Raw genomic sequence first — 17,388 nt, forward strand, 5'->3', positions numbered from 1 at the left:
GTCCCCTAAAAGATGCACCCTGTCCTAAATCCTTGGTCATCCAGATGAAAAAATATTCCTCTGGGAAGACACTCCTAGAATGTAGGGTGCCAACAAAAACTGGAGTAATACTCTAGTTGGACTTCAGCGAGCAGGGGGTAGGTGCTTCACTCGTAGCAACATATTAGTTGGTAGTCATGAGGAAAGGCTGGTCACCTACGTCTACCTTCCACTGCAACCGAGCGGCGGAAGGTAGACGTAGGTGACCAGCCTTTCCTCATGACTACCAACTAATATGTTGCTACGAGTGAAGCACCTACCCCCTGCTCGCTGAAGTCCAACTAGAGTATTACTCCAGTTTTTGTTGGCACCCTACATTCTAGGAGTGTCTTCCCAGAGGAATATTTTTTCATCTGGATGACCAAGGATTTAGGACAGGGTGCGTCTTTTAGGGGACCCACACCTCCCACTTCCTTGTTTTGGTCCTGAAGAATGCCGGGGATCACCCCAAATGGTAGAAACATGTTGACCAACACATAGCAGAGATACGTAGGTCTTAACTCCCCTCCCAGTATCTCACCTTTACTTTTTAATATTGTCCAGTTACCTTTTTATTAAAATCTATACGAAGTACTAACCAGGACAATTTTAACACTCACACTTTTTTTGTCTGCAACCCACACCTCACTACCTGCTCCACTGTAACTCAGGTGTTGAAGCACACCCAAGTGACGCTAGGCCACTTGGGTGGGCCCCGATGATGAAGCAAGTCACCACTAGGTGGTGAGTGAGGGGTTTACTAACAAAGGAACAGTGTTTCCTAGTCTGGAAAAGCCTTCATCTCCCTCATCGGGTAATACTCCTCCATTTGTTCTTTATAATATATTAAAACCTATCATCATAATAGTGGTTGGCATAATCACATTGTGGGGTTTAGTGAGACTGTACCAATGGTATAGGTCGAATAGATTGCAAAGGTCTATGAGAGAACAGGAGCAGAGGTTAGCTGCTATGCAAGATCATCAATACAGGAGTCTGAGGGCTCTAGAAACGATAAAAAGGGGCAGCCTCGCAACAAGTTCTGTTTGACCCATTCAAATTGGTGTACTAGTGATGACCCCTGGAGGTCATCAAAGGGGGGAACTGAGAGAGCGCAATTTGAATGAAATGCATGAATACGCCATATTTACAAACCAGTTGCGTAAGTTAGTTAAGGTAACTAGAAAAATGAAAATATGTATCCGCATTTACTCACGATTGCTTTGTTAAAAAATAGAGAGCACCTATAGAGTGTGGGCTAATACAGAAATGTGTGGAAATGTTTAGAAATGTTAGAAGTGTTAATCAGGTTCCATGTTATGTAGCTGCTAAATGAAGAAGGATGTAATATGCAAAATGAAGAAACGTGCAGACCTCGTGGCACTGTATAAGACCAAAATGTACAATTGCATCTTTCATGTAACATGGATTCACTATTATTCAATGATTTCTGCTTGCATGTTAAAGGCTATGTTTTATAGAAGTGTTTCATATAATCAGAATGTGGTGTGTTAGCATATTATTTTAAGCTAAGAAATAATGGTTCATAGGGTGCAGGCTACTGCATCTAATTTAGTAGGCCTGGAAAGATAAAGTGTCCTCTTTGATCTGCACGTGTTAGTTAAAGTCGAGCCTCGTTAAAAATAAATTGCTAATGCTGGTCGAAGTTTTTATGGCCTAGCCTGATAAGGGGAGCCTGGAATTTGGGGCCCTACTCCAGAGTGTCTGTTTGCAGGTGCGAGGGGGTACCAATCAAGAGCTTGATGAATAGAGCTCTGTCCGGGGAGATAGGCTCGGGTCCGGAGGAGTCTACTGGAATGTCATGGGGGTACCAGCATGCTGGAGACGGAGCCTGGGAAGCAAGGTCAACTTTAACAGGCGGCCCAAAGAAGTGAAATCATGGAAAAAACCAGAAGCGAGACCACGTGAATTGTGTACGTGGTGGGCGTCTCAGAGGGGCGTTCCACCCATACTGTGATTTTGTATTAGGGACAGCACCCTGGGGAGGAGAGAGAGCAGACGGCCTGAGGACCCTAAGAGAGCGGATGGGTAGGCAGAGAGGACATGACTGCTATGCATAGGGTTTCATCTAAGACTAAGAGAAGTGCGTGATCTTCTTTGGAAGTCACCACGGCTGACACCTTTTTAGGATAAGACTCTGCTATGTAGGGATGTCACTTAGTTCAGCGTAGGGACAGTCTAACCTGATTTACTTCATTCTGTAAATGTCTTGCAAGCTTCAGCTTGTGTCTATATTGGCAAATCTATTGATTCTTGAGTTGGCATTGGTTGTATTTTTCTGTTGTTTGAGATCATTCAGAGAATATATGTTTCTGTTGATGCCAGTGTACCTTTTGAACCTGATATTGAGATGTTTATACCTTCAGCTAACTCTTGCTTTACAATAAAACTTCAAAACTTATCCGTAGTAAGTGGTTCTTTAGAGTTGTGTCAGTTTTGGGGCTGGTTTGACCTGATGTAGGGTTGCCTTTCACTCAATGACAGGCAACAATCGATCCAAACGATTTAAGTGAGATAGGAGTTGGAGTGATCTAATTATTGATCCAAAATCTCACTTTCCCAGCTTCAATTAACACTTGATGCTTCACTGATTGTGTTTGTTCTTTTCAGTTTTCCTACTCTTGGGAACGAAATTAAAAGAGGTTCTGAAGGATTTTGCTGTAACTGACTGAGTAATTGAGGAGTTTTTCTTCCCTACTCTTGATATTCATGAGTAAGCCGGGAGTACTACAGGAGTGAGCGATACTTGCTCATACATCATTCTTTGTGAATGAGGCCCAATGTGTCTGATGCTTTTCAATTAACAGTTAGAACATGTCTCTCCTTTGGAGTTGTCTGAGTGCCCAAGGCACTAACCAGCCAGAAATGCACCTGTTCAGAGCGAGGTTAGGAGCCAATTTCCAACTATCATGAAATTCACAAAGTATTTCAGGATTATTTATGCACGCGTAAATGTTGCAAGTGTACATATGTTCATGCTTATAGGCGCTGAACGACTACATTTGCACTTTGAACATGTTTTTCTTCTCAATGCTGTCCTGTGAGCCTCTAAGGTAACCGAAGAAGGACCACCAGCCCTGACAACCCATACTTGGAAAAAGGAATCGTTTATTGCATCATCCCCAAAGAGAAGCAACGACCCCAGAAGCAGAAATCGTTACCCAAAGCATTTGGGCAGACAGCATTACATGTGGCCTACAGTTTTCACGGGAAGTAATGAAGGGACTGAAAAACCAACAAACTCAACTGTGGAGACTTTTCTTACCCCGAGTATACACAAAGGCCTTTTTCTAGGTTGGAGTATGCATAGAAACATTTCAGTTTTACAAAGTATGACCAGACAGTGAATAAAAGAACAAAAAGCATGTGAAAATAGCATCTCTGTACTGCCTCATTATCCAAGTGCCCTCTCAATGGACTTGCATACCCTCTTTTGGTCATTGGAATCTTGTGTAAGAAATCATTATATCCTGCTAATAGTGTATTACACCACCTGAAACCCAGATATATTTTCTTTAGGAGGCATCACAGCTTCTCATAAATGCAACTTCCTTATGTACTGCTTTGCTACGGTTGGTATGCACGACTATATTGCTTATGAACTAGAGTCCTAAATTCATATCCCAACTTATGAAACATTTGTATAAACCCTTCCAGGTAACCCATTTGAAGACTTCTGTTTACCCTTTGAAGTACACCAATGGTATCTGCTGGATTAAATCTATCGGAGTTGTTATTCGGATGACAATTTGTATCCTACTGAATTTGGAGGTAGAAGAATGTGAAGATGTGTACAATAACTCCACTTGGTTAGTGGAATATGCCCTACATCTCACGGACCAGCTCCACAGAGTCTGACACAAGGCATTTGAGAATCCCCAATAGGCCCAGAACACACTAGAACAGGGTTCTATTAGAGAAACAAGACTAACGGGCATGTTCTCAAGAATGTCTGATAATCATTGCAAAATTAGCTTAACGCAACTCTTTACATCGCAGTCTATCGCGGCAAAATAACACTGAGTTAAGGTTGTATTCCCAACCCAGCGGCACCATGCGATAGTAGCAGGATAACACATCAAATAACAGCGTAAAAATTAACGTGACGTCGAAAAAATGCAAAACACGAAAGCAAAAAACTTGCGATGCCTCAAATCGCGATACAAAAATCAGCCACAACCAGCGACAGGCCTGCAATTCCCACAAGTCATACGGGGAAATGCACTATAAAAGCAACAAAAAAAACACCCAAACCAAGTCAAACTGCGTAGCACCATGGATGCACCCGGACCGAGTGCAGAGGACAACCTGAACCCCACAAGCCCCACAGAGGACCAGCCAGAAACCCCGTGTTCGGGGAAGGGCAAGGAGAAGAGGAAGAGGAAGACGGGGTTCAGTCTGCAGGAAGACCGGATCATCGTCACGGAGGTCATAGAACACTACCAACAATTGTCCGTCACCTCCACTGCGTCATTGGCAACACATACGGAAATATGGCATTCCATCGTGAACACCGTGAATGCAGTCAGGGTGTTGAGGAGGTCAATGTAGGAGGTCAAGAGGCACTGGCATGATGTGCAAAGCCAAACCAAACAGAAACTCGCTGCCAACAGGATGGCAGCAAAGGCGACTGGAGGTGGGAGTCCTGCGCCACTTGAGGAGCTGGATGAGCTGGAGGAAATGGTGGCCACAGTCATCAGTGTGGAGATGGTGCAAGGAGTTGGAAGCCCAGACACAGCTCGATATGACCTGACCCAACAGCAACAGGGTGAGTAACGACCAGTGACTGGGGGGACGGAGGGAGGTGGGCACAATGGCACATATGCACAATCATGTGTAGCACGCTGTACACACACAATGATTGTGGAACATGTCCCTGATACCCTTGGCACACTGCAGCACACATAGAAACAGTTGCCACCTCACAAAAAGGAGTAAGAAACTCACATTCAGCAACAGCACTAGTTGGGATCAAAGGAGAATGACCAACTGCAACAGCAAGAATGTGGTCTATATGATCACCTGTCCATGTGGTCTGGAATATGTAGGTATGACCACAAGGGCGGTAAAAACCCGTATGAATTAACACAAGAGCAATGTGAGGTGCAAGAAGAGCACAACCAAGATGGCAACTCACTACCTGAATGCACAACATTGCGTCAATGACCTCTAGTGGACTGTGATTGAGCAATTACAGTCAGAGCAAGTACTCTTCCAAAAAGAACAGCGCTGGGTGTTCCGTTTAGGGACCCATGTGAATGGCCTAAATGATGACATACCATGAGGCCAATTAACCAATTAACTTAATACAATAACAATCAGATCACCGAATTGGAATCAGCCTGTATTTTTTGCCACTTATTGACCTTTGATTGGTTTCTCCATATTCAGTTTCATGCACATCCTTAACCACATTTAATGGCCCTCTGCCTAGTCCTTCTTAATCCACGCCTTGCCAATGCCAACCTCACAACTTATAGAATGTAGTGAGCGCTCAGCATGGCATAAATATCATTTTTGATTGCCCCGCATATATATATATATATATATACACAACTCACATCCACCTTCTGCCGCTCCGCTTTACCCCGGGTGCCTCCTTAACGCACGGTGGAGTGCGTAACATCTCTCCAACCCACAGTTCAATCCGTGAACTGTTCCGCAAATAAGGACACTCCAGCCGGATTTATCGGTCTCTGCGCTTGGTTTATTTTCAGCGCGTACACTTCAGTCAACAAACAAACGCGTTTCGGCGTTGCCGCCTTCGTCAGTGCTGGCTAACAGAGACATTTTTTTCATTTAAATAAAGTTTCATTCAACACATCACATGTTAAAAATAATAAACATAAAAGAGGCACATAAGTTCATTCACTTTTGGCAGCCATCTTGGAGTGTTCAAATCGGCTTTTACAAACTCTTATTTCAATTTAGGCTTAACCTCATTGTATAGGCATTTTAACTGATCAATATGCGGTGTATTCAATTCATATCAATTTACCATATTTTTTAACCATACATTGGTATTTTCCGCATTTTACATTTCCTAACTCTTTTTTTTAAAATTTTTTGCCTAGCAATGGAACATCATGTATTCAGCCCTGAATGGGCTTTCCGACGGACTCTTACATCAGAGTACATTGGATTCAATTCACACTCACAGAACGTGCCTCGAGGTATCCTGTCAGTACCTGTAATTACGCCCTGAATGGGCTTACTCATCATCATCATGTACTGTAAGGATACACAATCATGGGAGGGGAGATGCAGCATAAGTACAGTTTCATAAGTAACAGTATGATCAAGGGGTAAAGGAGATACACAGTGCTGGGAGATCAATTCAGTTCACTGCTTAAGTTATATTGAAGACTATAGATGTACCCACATCTCCTCTTCATTGTTCAGGCCTATCGGATTTTTTGTCTGGAGCATTATGATGTAACGGGACTCAAGCGTTCTTAATTTCTTGACCCAGTCCCCTCCTCTCTCTGTTCTCACCAGTTGGTCTAATATGAAAAAGGATAACAAATTGTTATTGCTTTGATGTTCTTTTTCATAATGCCGAGCCACTGGGTAGGTCTGGTCTTTCAGATTGATGGCCCTCATATGTTCGAGTATTCTTAACTTTGTCTGTTTAATGGTACTGTCCACATATTTTTTTCCGTATGGACACACCAAACAGTAAACTGTGAACTCTGAGTTGCAGTTTAATAGTTTTGAAATTTGTTTTTTCTGTCCCTTTCCTGGTACCTCATACTCCTTAACCTTGTGGGAATTCCTACAGGCCTTGCATTTCATGCATGGGTACTGACAGGATACCTCGAGACACGTTCTGTGAGTGTGAATTGAATCCAATGTACTCTGATGTAAGAGTCCGTCGGAAAGCCCATTCAGGGCTGAATACATGATGTTCCATTGCTAGGCAAAAAATTTAAAAAAAAAAGAGTTAGGAAATGTAAAATGCGGAAAATACCAATGTATGGTTAAAAAATATGGTAAATTGATATGAATTGAATACACCGCATATTGATCAGTTAAAATGCCTATACAATGAGGTTAAGCCTAAATTGAAATAAGAGTTTGTAAAAGCCGATTTGAACACTCCAAGATGGCTGCCAAAAGTGAATGAACTTATGTGCCTCTTTTATGTTTATTATTTTTAACATGTGCTGTGTTGAATGAAACTTTATTTAAATGAAAAAAACGTCTCTGTTAGCCAGCACTGACGAAGGCGGCAACGCCGAAACGCGTTTGTTTGTTGACCGAAGTGTACGCGCTGAAAATAAACCAAGCGCAGAGACCGATAAATCCGGCTGGAGTGTCCTTATTTGCGGAACAGTTCGCGGATTGAACTGTGCGTTTGAGAGATGTTACGCACTCCACCGTGCGTTAAGGAGGCACCCGGGGTAAAGCAGAGCGGCAGAAGGTGGATGTGAGTTGTGTATTGAAATACTGCCAGCCCCACCAGGACGAAGCGACGTGTCAGAAGAACGCCGCTCACACTTGTGGAACAAGCAACGGAGAAAAACTGAGACTTACCAACAACGCGTGGATTGAGCTCGAGGAGGCTTCCGAGGGTCGATGAAACGCGGAGCTGGTGAGTGAAAACAACTCCATTATTGTGACCCTGGTTGACCCTTATAGCCATAGAAATCTGAGCTCTCTGCGGTGCTCTGGAATCACAGCGTGCACACCTGTGAGATGTTTACTGATGGAGAAAGGGAGGAAGCAGCAGGCAGTTTGTTTGATTTGAAAGCGATTGGGAAAAGCAAGGAAAAACAAAAAGAAAAGACTGTACCAGGTACTTTGAAAAACGTATTTGCCACGTTAGAAAAAACCTACGAGAAGGAGATTCGTAAGTGGTGGGAGGCCACGAGCCTCCAGAAATACCTGGAAGTCGGCAGAGTCCCGAGGGGGCTAAGAATATTTATTGTTCCCTCTTATGAAAGTCCAAATAGAGAACTCCTTGAGGAATGGTTGAAATTCATGAAAGGAACAACGCATCAAATGCTTAAAATCCTTGTCAAACACGCATGGAGTGACAGAACAAAACTCCAGGAAGAAATCAAGGAAATTGAGGGGAAAATAAGTGAGGACAAAGATGTGAAAAAAAGCGAAGAATTACATAAACTAATGAAACAGCGGCTAATAGACTATGAGAATACTATTAAAAGGAGAAAACAGGAGAAGTTCATTCGAGACAAAAAAGACTACGCAAATGGCCGTATCCTTCACGTTTGCAAAAAAATACGACGTCTCACGGCAGAACCTACAGCTGGCGAAAAAGCAACCGCAAACCATTGCTGAATTAAGCACAGAAGAGTCGGAAATATCTGAAGACGAATCTGTACAACAGCGGAAGCAACAGGATACAAGAACCTCAGAAAGAAACAACATTGCGACAGAGAAGTCACCGTCCACCTCAAGTGACTCGGTTTTTTACGAGTACGAGGTGATGCGAGGTCTAAGACAGAGACCTGCACCAAGAACCCATCCACCTGTGGCCGCAAGAGGAAGACAAGGAGGGGCAAAAAAGGCAGAAGTGGGCCATTCCACCCCGATAATGACACGCAGCAAACGCGGGGGCAGATGGCAACAATGAACGGAAACACAAAAGAGCAGACCGAACAAACAATTATCAATCTGTCGGATAGGGTGCTGACAGAGAAAGAGAGCAGCATACTCCAATTGGGACTAACATTCTGCCCTACCCCAGCATTTGACTATACACAAGCCCCTATTGACTTTTTCAAATTTGTAAGGAAGGTCAAACTATTAAAAATATTCAAACTTCATCCCAAGGATCCAGTTCCCATGACTACAAGTGGAGATGAGAATACTAACTCATTGGTCGGTACTGACATAGAAGCATTGATCACAGTACAAGGACTAATGGAAGAAACTGAATCGCAGGATGACTCAAGGGAATCACTTACACAATTCCTGGAAGAAGGGGAAATTGTCCAAAAAGGCTGCAAGAGCAGTATGAAAATTAAATCACATTTCAATCCCAAAGGGACACACGATGCAATAGATACTTTCCAGGAAGTAGTCATTGAGGAACTGAAGGAATTACAGAAAAAGAAATTCAATGGTGCTAAAAGGAATTTCAACAAACTGGAATGGGATATAATCAATAATCTTTGTGATGACGAAAATACTGTTATCAAACCCAGTGACAAAGGGGGGAATATTGTGTTGCTCAATAAACAGCAATATGAGGATGAAGCCTTTTGTCAACTGAGGAAACCAGAACATTATGCTCCAATCAGAAGAGAACAATTTGTTGAAAGCATAATAAGATTCCATACCCTAATTGCGGACTTGAAGGACAAAGGTATCCTTGATACAAAAGATTGGTTAAATTTGAAGAACGAGCACCCACAACTGGCCACATTCTATCACTTGCCAAAAGTGCATAAGAGCAAGATCTGGCCGCCTGGTAGACCGATAGTATCGGCAATAGACAGTTTGTTGGAAAAAACTTCCATATATATAGATACCTTTATAGCAGCATTGGTAAAGGATTTGAGTTCCTATCTTAGGGACACGCAGGACTTTCTAAGAACCATCCAAGGCGTGATGTGGGAAGAGGACTTACTACTAATCACATTAGACATTACAAGCCTCTACACATCGATAAGGCGCGAAGATGGTCTAGAAGCAATGAATTTTTTCTTGCAGAGGAGGGAATTGAAATACAGGACACATAACCATATGATTATTGCATTGACAGAATTCTGTTTGAAAAACAATATCTTCCTGTTCTCAGGCCAATTATACTTGCAACTACAGAGGACCGCGATGGGCACGTGCTTCGCCCCCAGTTACGCAAATCTTTTTGTGGGCTGGTGGGAGGAGCACGTGGCCTGGGCGGGGACAAATGAGAAGTGGGTGGACAAAATCTCACTGTGGACCCACTACATTGATGACCTCTTCATTGTGTGGCGGGGATCGCAGGATGAGGCAGAAGAATACATCAGGGACCACAATGAAAATAACCTCAATTTGAGATTTACCAGCAGAATAAGTAAAGAGGAGGTCTTCTACTTAGATTTGAGGGTCTACATACAGGACAATAAGATACAAACAGCACTGTATAGAAAACCGACCGCAGGTAACACGGTCTTACACGCTGGCAGCTGTCACCCACGATGTGTAGTGAATAACATTCCGCTGGGGGAGTTTCTGCGTATTAAGCGGAACTGCTCCACGGAGAAAGAGTACATAAAGGCAAGAAAAGAGTCCAGAAAGAGATTTGAGAAGAGGGACTACTTCAAAGGGGTCCTAGATGAGGCAGAGAAGAGAAGTGACGCACGACCAAGGAATGAACTACTGATAGACAAAGTCAAGAAATTAGACATGTCATTGAGATTGATAACAAACTTCAATGACAAGTCATCAGAGGTGTTCCAAATCCTACGCAGGAATTGGAATATACTCAAATCCGACGGCATAGTGGGGAAGTCACTATCGGACCACCCGATGGTAACATACCGTAGAAGTCACTCACTGAAAAATCATCTAGTAATTAGCCACCATGAAAGCAAGAGAAAGAAGAAAGCCCCAGCATTGGGTTTTTACCCATGCATGAAATGCAAGGCCTGTAGGAATTCCCACAAGGTTAAGGAGTACGAGGTACCAGGAAAGGGACAGAAAAAACAAATTTCAAAACGATTAAACTGCAACTCAGAGTTCACAGTTTACTGTTTGGTGTGTCCATGCGGAAAAAAATATGTGGGCAGTACCATTAAACAGACAAAGTTAAGAATACTCGAACACATGAGGGCCATCAATCTGAAAGACCAGACCTACCCAGTGGCTCGGCATTATGAAAAAGAACATCAAAGCAATAACAATTTGTTATCCTTTTTCATATTAGACCAACTGGTGAGAACAGAGAGAGGAGGGGACTGGGTCAAGAAATTAAGAACGCTTGAGTCCCGTTACATCATAATGCTCCAGACAAAAAATCCGATAGGCCTGAACAATGAAGAGGAGATGTGGGTACATCTATAGTCTTCAATATAACTTAAGCAGTGAACTGAATTGATCTTCCCGCACTGTGTATCTCCTTTACCCCTTGATCATACTGTTACTTATGAAACTGTACTTATGCTGCATCTCCCCTCCCATGATTGTGTATCCTTACAGTACATGATGATGATGAGTAAGCCCATTCAGGGCGTAATTGCAGGTACTGACAGGATACCTCGAGGCACGTTCTGTGAGTGTGAATTGAATCCAATGTACTCTGATGTAAGAGTCCGTCGGAAAGCCCATTCAGGGCTGAATACATGATGTTCCATTGCTAGGCAAAAAATTTAAAAAAAAGAGTTAGGAAATGTAAAATGCGGAAAATACCAATGTATGGTTAAAAAATATGGTAAATTGATATGAATTGAATACACCGCATATTGATCAGTTAAAATGCCTATACAATGAGGTTAAGCCTAAATTGAAATAAGAGTTTGTAAAAGCCGATTTGAACACTCCAAGATGGCTGCCAAAAGTGAATGAATTTATGTGCCTCTTTTATGTTTATTATTTTTAACATGTGATGTGTTGAATGAAACTTTATTTAAATGAAAAAAATGTCTCTGTTAGCCAGCACTGACGAAGGCGGCAACGCCGAAACGCGTTTGTTTGTTGACTGAAGTGTACGCGCTGAAAATAAGCCAAACGCAGAGACCGATAAATCCGGCTGGAGTGTCCTTATTTGCGGAACAGTTCGCGGATTGAACTGTGCGTTTGAGAGATGTTACGCACTCCACCGTGCGTTAAGGAGGCACCCGGGGTAAAGCGGAGCGGCAGAAGGTGGATGTGAGTTGTGTATTGAAATACTGCCAGCCCCACCAGGACGAAGTGACGTGTCAGAAGAACGCCGCTCACACTTGTGGAACAAGCAACGGAGAAAAACTGAGACTTACCAACAACGCGTGGATTGAGCTCGAGGAGGCTTCCGAGGGTCGATGAAACGCAGAGCTGGTGAGTGAAAACAACTCCATTATTGTGACCCTGGTTGACCCGTATAGCCATAGAAATCTGAGCTCTCTGCGGTGCTCTGGAATCACAGCGCGCACACCTGTGAGATGTTTACTGATGGAGAAAGGGAGGAAGCAGCAGGCAGTTTGTTTGATTTGAAAGCGATTGGGCAAAGCAAGGAAAAACAAAAAGAAAAGACTGTACCAGGTACTTTGAAAAACTTATTTGCCACGTTAGAAAAAACCTACGAGAAGGAGATTCGTAAGTGGTGGGAGGCCACGAGCCTCCAGAAATACCTGGAAGTCGGCAGAGTCCCGAGGGGCTAAGAATATTTATTGTTCCCTCTTATGAAAGTCCAAATAGAGAACTCCTTGAGGAATGGTCGGAATTCATGAAAGGAACAACGCATCAAATGCTTAAAATCCTTGTCAAACACGCATGGAGTGACAGAACAAAACTCCAGGAAGAAATCAAGGAAATTGAGGGGAAAATAAGTGAGGACAAAGATGTGAAAAAAAGCGAAGAATTACATAAACTAATGAAACAGCGGCTAATAGACTATGAGAATACTATTAAAAGGAGAAAACAGGAGAAGTTCATTCGAGACAAAAAAGACTACGCAAATGGCCGTATCCTTCACGTTTGCAAAAAAATACGACGTCTCACGGCAGAACCTACAGCTGGCGAAAAAGCAACCGCAAACCATTGCTGAATTAAGCACAGAAGAGTCGGAAATATCTGAAGACGAATCTGTACAACAGCGGAAGCAACAGGATACAAGAACCTCAGAAAGAAACAACATTGCGACAGAGAAGTCACCGTCCACCTCAAGTGACTCGGTTTTTTACGAGTACGAGGTGATGCGAGGTCTAAGACAGAGACCTGCACCAAGAACCCATCCACCTGTGGCCGCAAGAGGAAGACAAGGAGGGGCAAAAAAGGCAGAAGTGGGCCATTCCACCCCGATAATGACACGCAGCAAACGCGGGGGCAGATGGCAACAATGAACGGAAACACAAAAGAGCAGACCGAACAAACAATTATCAATCTGTCGGATAGGGTGCTGACAGAGAAAGAGAGCAGCATACTCCAATTGGGACTAACATTCTGCCCTACCCCAGCATTTGACTATACACAAGCCCCTATTGACTTTTTCAAATTTGTAAGGAAGGTCAAACTATTAAAAATATTCAAACTTCATCCCAAGGATCCAGTTCCCATGACTACAAGTGGAGATGAGAATACTAACTCATTGGTCGGTACTGACATAGAAGCATTGATCACAGTACAAGGACTAATGGAAGAGACTGAATCGCAGGATGACTCAAGGGAATCACTTACACAATTCCTGGAAGAAGGGGAAATTGTCCAAAAAGGCTGCAAGAGCAGTATGAAAATTAAATCACATTTCAATCCCAAAGGGACACACGATGCAATAGATACTTTCCAGGAAGTAGTCATTGAGGAACTGAAGGAATTACAGAAAAAGAAATTCAATGGTGCTAAAAGGAATTTCAACAAACTGGAATGGGATATAATCAATAATCTTTGTGATGACGAAAATACTGTTATCAAACCCAGTGACAAAGGGGGGAATATTGTGTTGCTCAATAAACAGCAATATGAGGATGAAGCCTTTTGTCAACTGAGGAAACCAGAACATTATGCTCCAATCAGAAGAGAACAATTTGTTGAAAGCATAATAAGATTCCATACCCTAATTGCGGACTTGAAGGACAAAGGTATCCTTGATACAAAAGATTGGTTAAATTTGAAGAACGAGCACCCACAACTGGCCACATTCTATCACTTGCCAAAAGTGCATAAGAGCAAGATCTGGCCGCCTGGTAGACCGATAGTATCGGCAATAGACAGTTTGTTGGAAAAAACTTCCATATATATAGATACCTTTATAGCAGCATTGGTAAAGGATTTGAGTTCCTATCTTAGGGACACGCAGGACTTTCTAAGAACCATCCAAGGCGTGATGTGGGAAGAGGACTTACTACTAATCACATGAGACATTACAAGCCTCTACACATCGATAAGGCACGAAGATGGTCTAGAAGCAATGAATTTTTTCTTGCAGAGGAGGGAATTGAAATACAGGACACATAACCATATGATTATTGCATTGACAGAATTCTGTTTGAAAAACAATATCTTCCTGTTCTCAGGCCAATTATACTTGCAACTACAGAGGACCGCGATGGGCACGTGCTTCGCCCCCAGTTACGCAAATCTTTTTGTGGGCTGGTGGGAGGAGCACGTGGCCTGGGCGGGGACAAATGAGAAGTGGGTGGACAAAATCTCACTGTGGACCCACTACATTGATGACCTCTTCATTGTGTGGCGGGGATCGCAGGATGAGGCAGAAGAATACATCAGGGACCACAATGAAAATAACCTCAATTTGAGATTTACCAGCAGAATAAGTAAAGAGGAGGTCTTCTACTTAGATTTGAGGGTCTACATACAGGACAATAAGATACAAACAGCACTGTATAGAAAACCGACCGCAGGTAACACGGTCTTACACGCTGGCAGCTGTCACCCACGATGTGTAGTGAATAACATTCCGCTGGGGGAGTTTCTGCGTATTAAGCGGAACTGCTCCACGGAGAAAGAGTACATAAAGGCAAAAAAAGAGTCCAGAAAGAGATTTGAGAAGAGGGACTACTTCAAAGGGGTCCTAGATGAGGCAGAGAAGAGAAGTGACGCACGACCAAGGAATGAACTACTGATAGACAAAGTCAAGAAAGTAGACATGTCATTGAGATTGATAACAAACTTCAATGACAAGTCATCAGAGGTGTTCCAAATCCTACGCAGGAATTGGAATATACTCAAATCCGACGGCATAGTGGGGAAGTCACTATCGGACCACCCAATGGTAACATACCGTAGAAGTCACTCACTGAAAAATCATCTAGTAATTAACCACCATGAAAGCAAGAGAAAGAAGAAAGCCCCAGCATTGGGTTTTTACCCATGCATGAAATGCAAGGCCTGTAGGAATTCCCACAAGGTTAAGGAGTACGAGGTACCAGGAAAGGGACAGAAAAAACAAATTTCAAAACGATTAAACTGCAACTCAGAGTTCACAGTTTACTGTTTGGTGTGTCCATGCGGAAAAAAATATGTGGGCAGTACCATTAAACAGACAAAGTTAAGAATACTCGAACACATGAGGGCCATCAATCTGAAAGACCAGACCTACCCAGTGGCTCGGCATTATGAAAAAGAACATCAAAGCAATAACAATTTGTTATCCTTTTTCATATTAGACCAACTGGTGAGAACAGAGAGAGGAGGGGACTGGGTCAAGAAATTAAGAACGCTTGAGTCCCGTTACATCATAATGCTCCAGACAAAAAATCCGATAGGCCTGAACAATGAAGAGGAGATGTGGGTACATCTATAGTCTTCAATATAACTTAAGCAGTGAACTGAATTGATCTTCCCGCACTGTGTATCTCCTTTACCCCTTGATCATACTGTTACTTATGAAACTGTACTTATGCTGCATCTCCCCTCCCATGATTGTGTATCCTTACAGTACATGATGATGATGAGTAAGCCCATTCAGGGCGTAATTGCAGGTACTGACAGGATACCTCGAGGCACGTTCTGTGAGTGTGAATTGAATCCAATGTACTCTGATGTAAGAGTCCGTCGGAAAGCCCATTCAGGGCTGAATACATGATGTTCCATTGCTAGGCAAAAAATTTAAAAAAAAGAGTTAGGAAATGTAAAATGCGGAAAATACCAATGTATGGTTAAAAAATATGGTAAATTGATATGAATTGAATACACCGCATATTGATCAGTTAAAATGCCTATACAATGAGGTTAAGCCTAAATTGAAATAAGAGTTTGTAAAAGCCGATTTGAACACTCCAAGATGGCTGCCAAAAGTGAATGAACTTATGTGCCTCTTTTATGTTTATTATTTTTAACATGTGATGTGTTGAATGAAACTTTATTTAAATGAAAAAAATGTCTCTGTTAGCCAGCACTGACGAAGGCGGCAACGCCGAAACGCGTTTGTTTGTTGACTGAAGTGTACGCGCTGAAAATAAGCCAAACGCAGAGACTGATAAATCCGGCTGGAGTGTCCTTATTTGCGGAACAGTTCGCGGATTGAACTGTGCGTTTGAGAGATGTTACGCACTCCACCGTGCGTTAAGGAGGCACCCGGGGTAAAGCGGAGCGGCAGAAGGTGGATGTGAGTTGTGTATTGAAATACTGCCAGCCCCACCAGGACGAAGTGACGTGTCAGAAGAACGCCACTCACACTTGTGGAACAAGCAACGGAGAAAAACTGAGACTTACCAACAACGCGTGGATTGAGCTCGAGGAGGCTTCCGAGGGTCGATGAAACGCGGAGCTGGTGAGTGAAAACAACTCCATTATTGTGACCCTGGTTGACCCGTATAGCCATAGAAATCTGAGCTCTCTGCGGTGCTCTGGAATCACAGCGCGCACACCTGTGAGATGTTTACTGATGGAGAAAGGGAGGAAGCAGCAGGCAGTTTGTTTGATTTGAAAGCGATTGGGAAAAGCAAGGAAAAACAAAAAGAAAAGACTGTACCAGGTACTTTGAAAAACTTATTTGCCACGTTAGAAAAAACCTACGAGAAGGAGATTCGTAAGTGGTGGGAGGCCACGAGCCTCCAGAAATACCTGGAAGTCGGCAGAGTCCCGAGGGGGCTAAGAATATTTATTGTTCCCTCTTATGAAAGTCCAAATAGAGAACTCCTTGAGGAATGGTCGGAATTCATGAAAGGAACAACGCATCAAATGCTTAAAATCCTTGTCAAACACGCATGGAGTGGCAGAACAAAACTCCAGGAAGAAATCAAGGAAATTGAGGGGAAAATAAGTGAGGACAAAGATGTGAAAAAAAGCGAAGAATTACATAAACTAATGAAACAGCGGCTAATAGACTATGAGAATACTATTAAAAGGAGAAAACAGGAGAAGTTCATTCGAGACGAAAAAGACTACGTAAATGGCCGTATCCTTCACGTTTGCAAAAAAATACGACGTCTCACGGCAGAACCTACAGCTGGCGAAAAAGCAACCGCAAACCATTGCTGAATTAAGCACAGAAGAGTCGGAAATATCTGAAGACGAATCTGTACAACAGCGGAAGCAACAGGATACAAGAACCTCAGAAAGAAACAACATTGCGACAGAGGAGTCACCGTCCACCTCAAGTGACTCGGTTTTTTACGAGTACGAGGTGATGCGAGGTCTAAGACAGAGACCTGCACCAAGAACCCATCCACCTGTGGCCGCAAGAGGAAGACAAGGAGGGGCAAAAAAGGCAGAAGTGGGCCGTTCCACCCCGATAATGACACG

Source organism: Lissotriton vulgaris, chromosome 3_1, assembly GCF_964263255.1.
Source record: "Lissotriton vulgaris chromosome 3_1, aLisVul1.2, whole genome shotgun sequence".
Taxonomy (NCBI): domain Eukaryota; kingdom Metazoa; phylum Chordata; class Amphibia; order Caudata; family Salamandridae; genus Lissotriton; species Lissotriton vulgaris.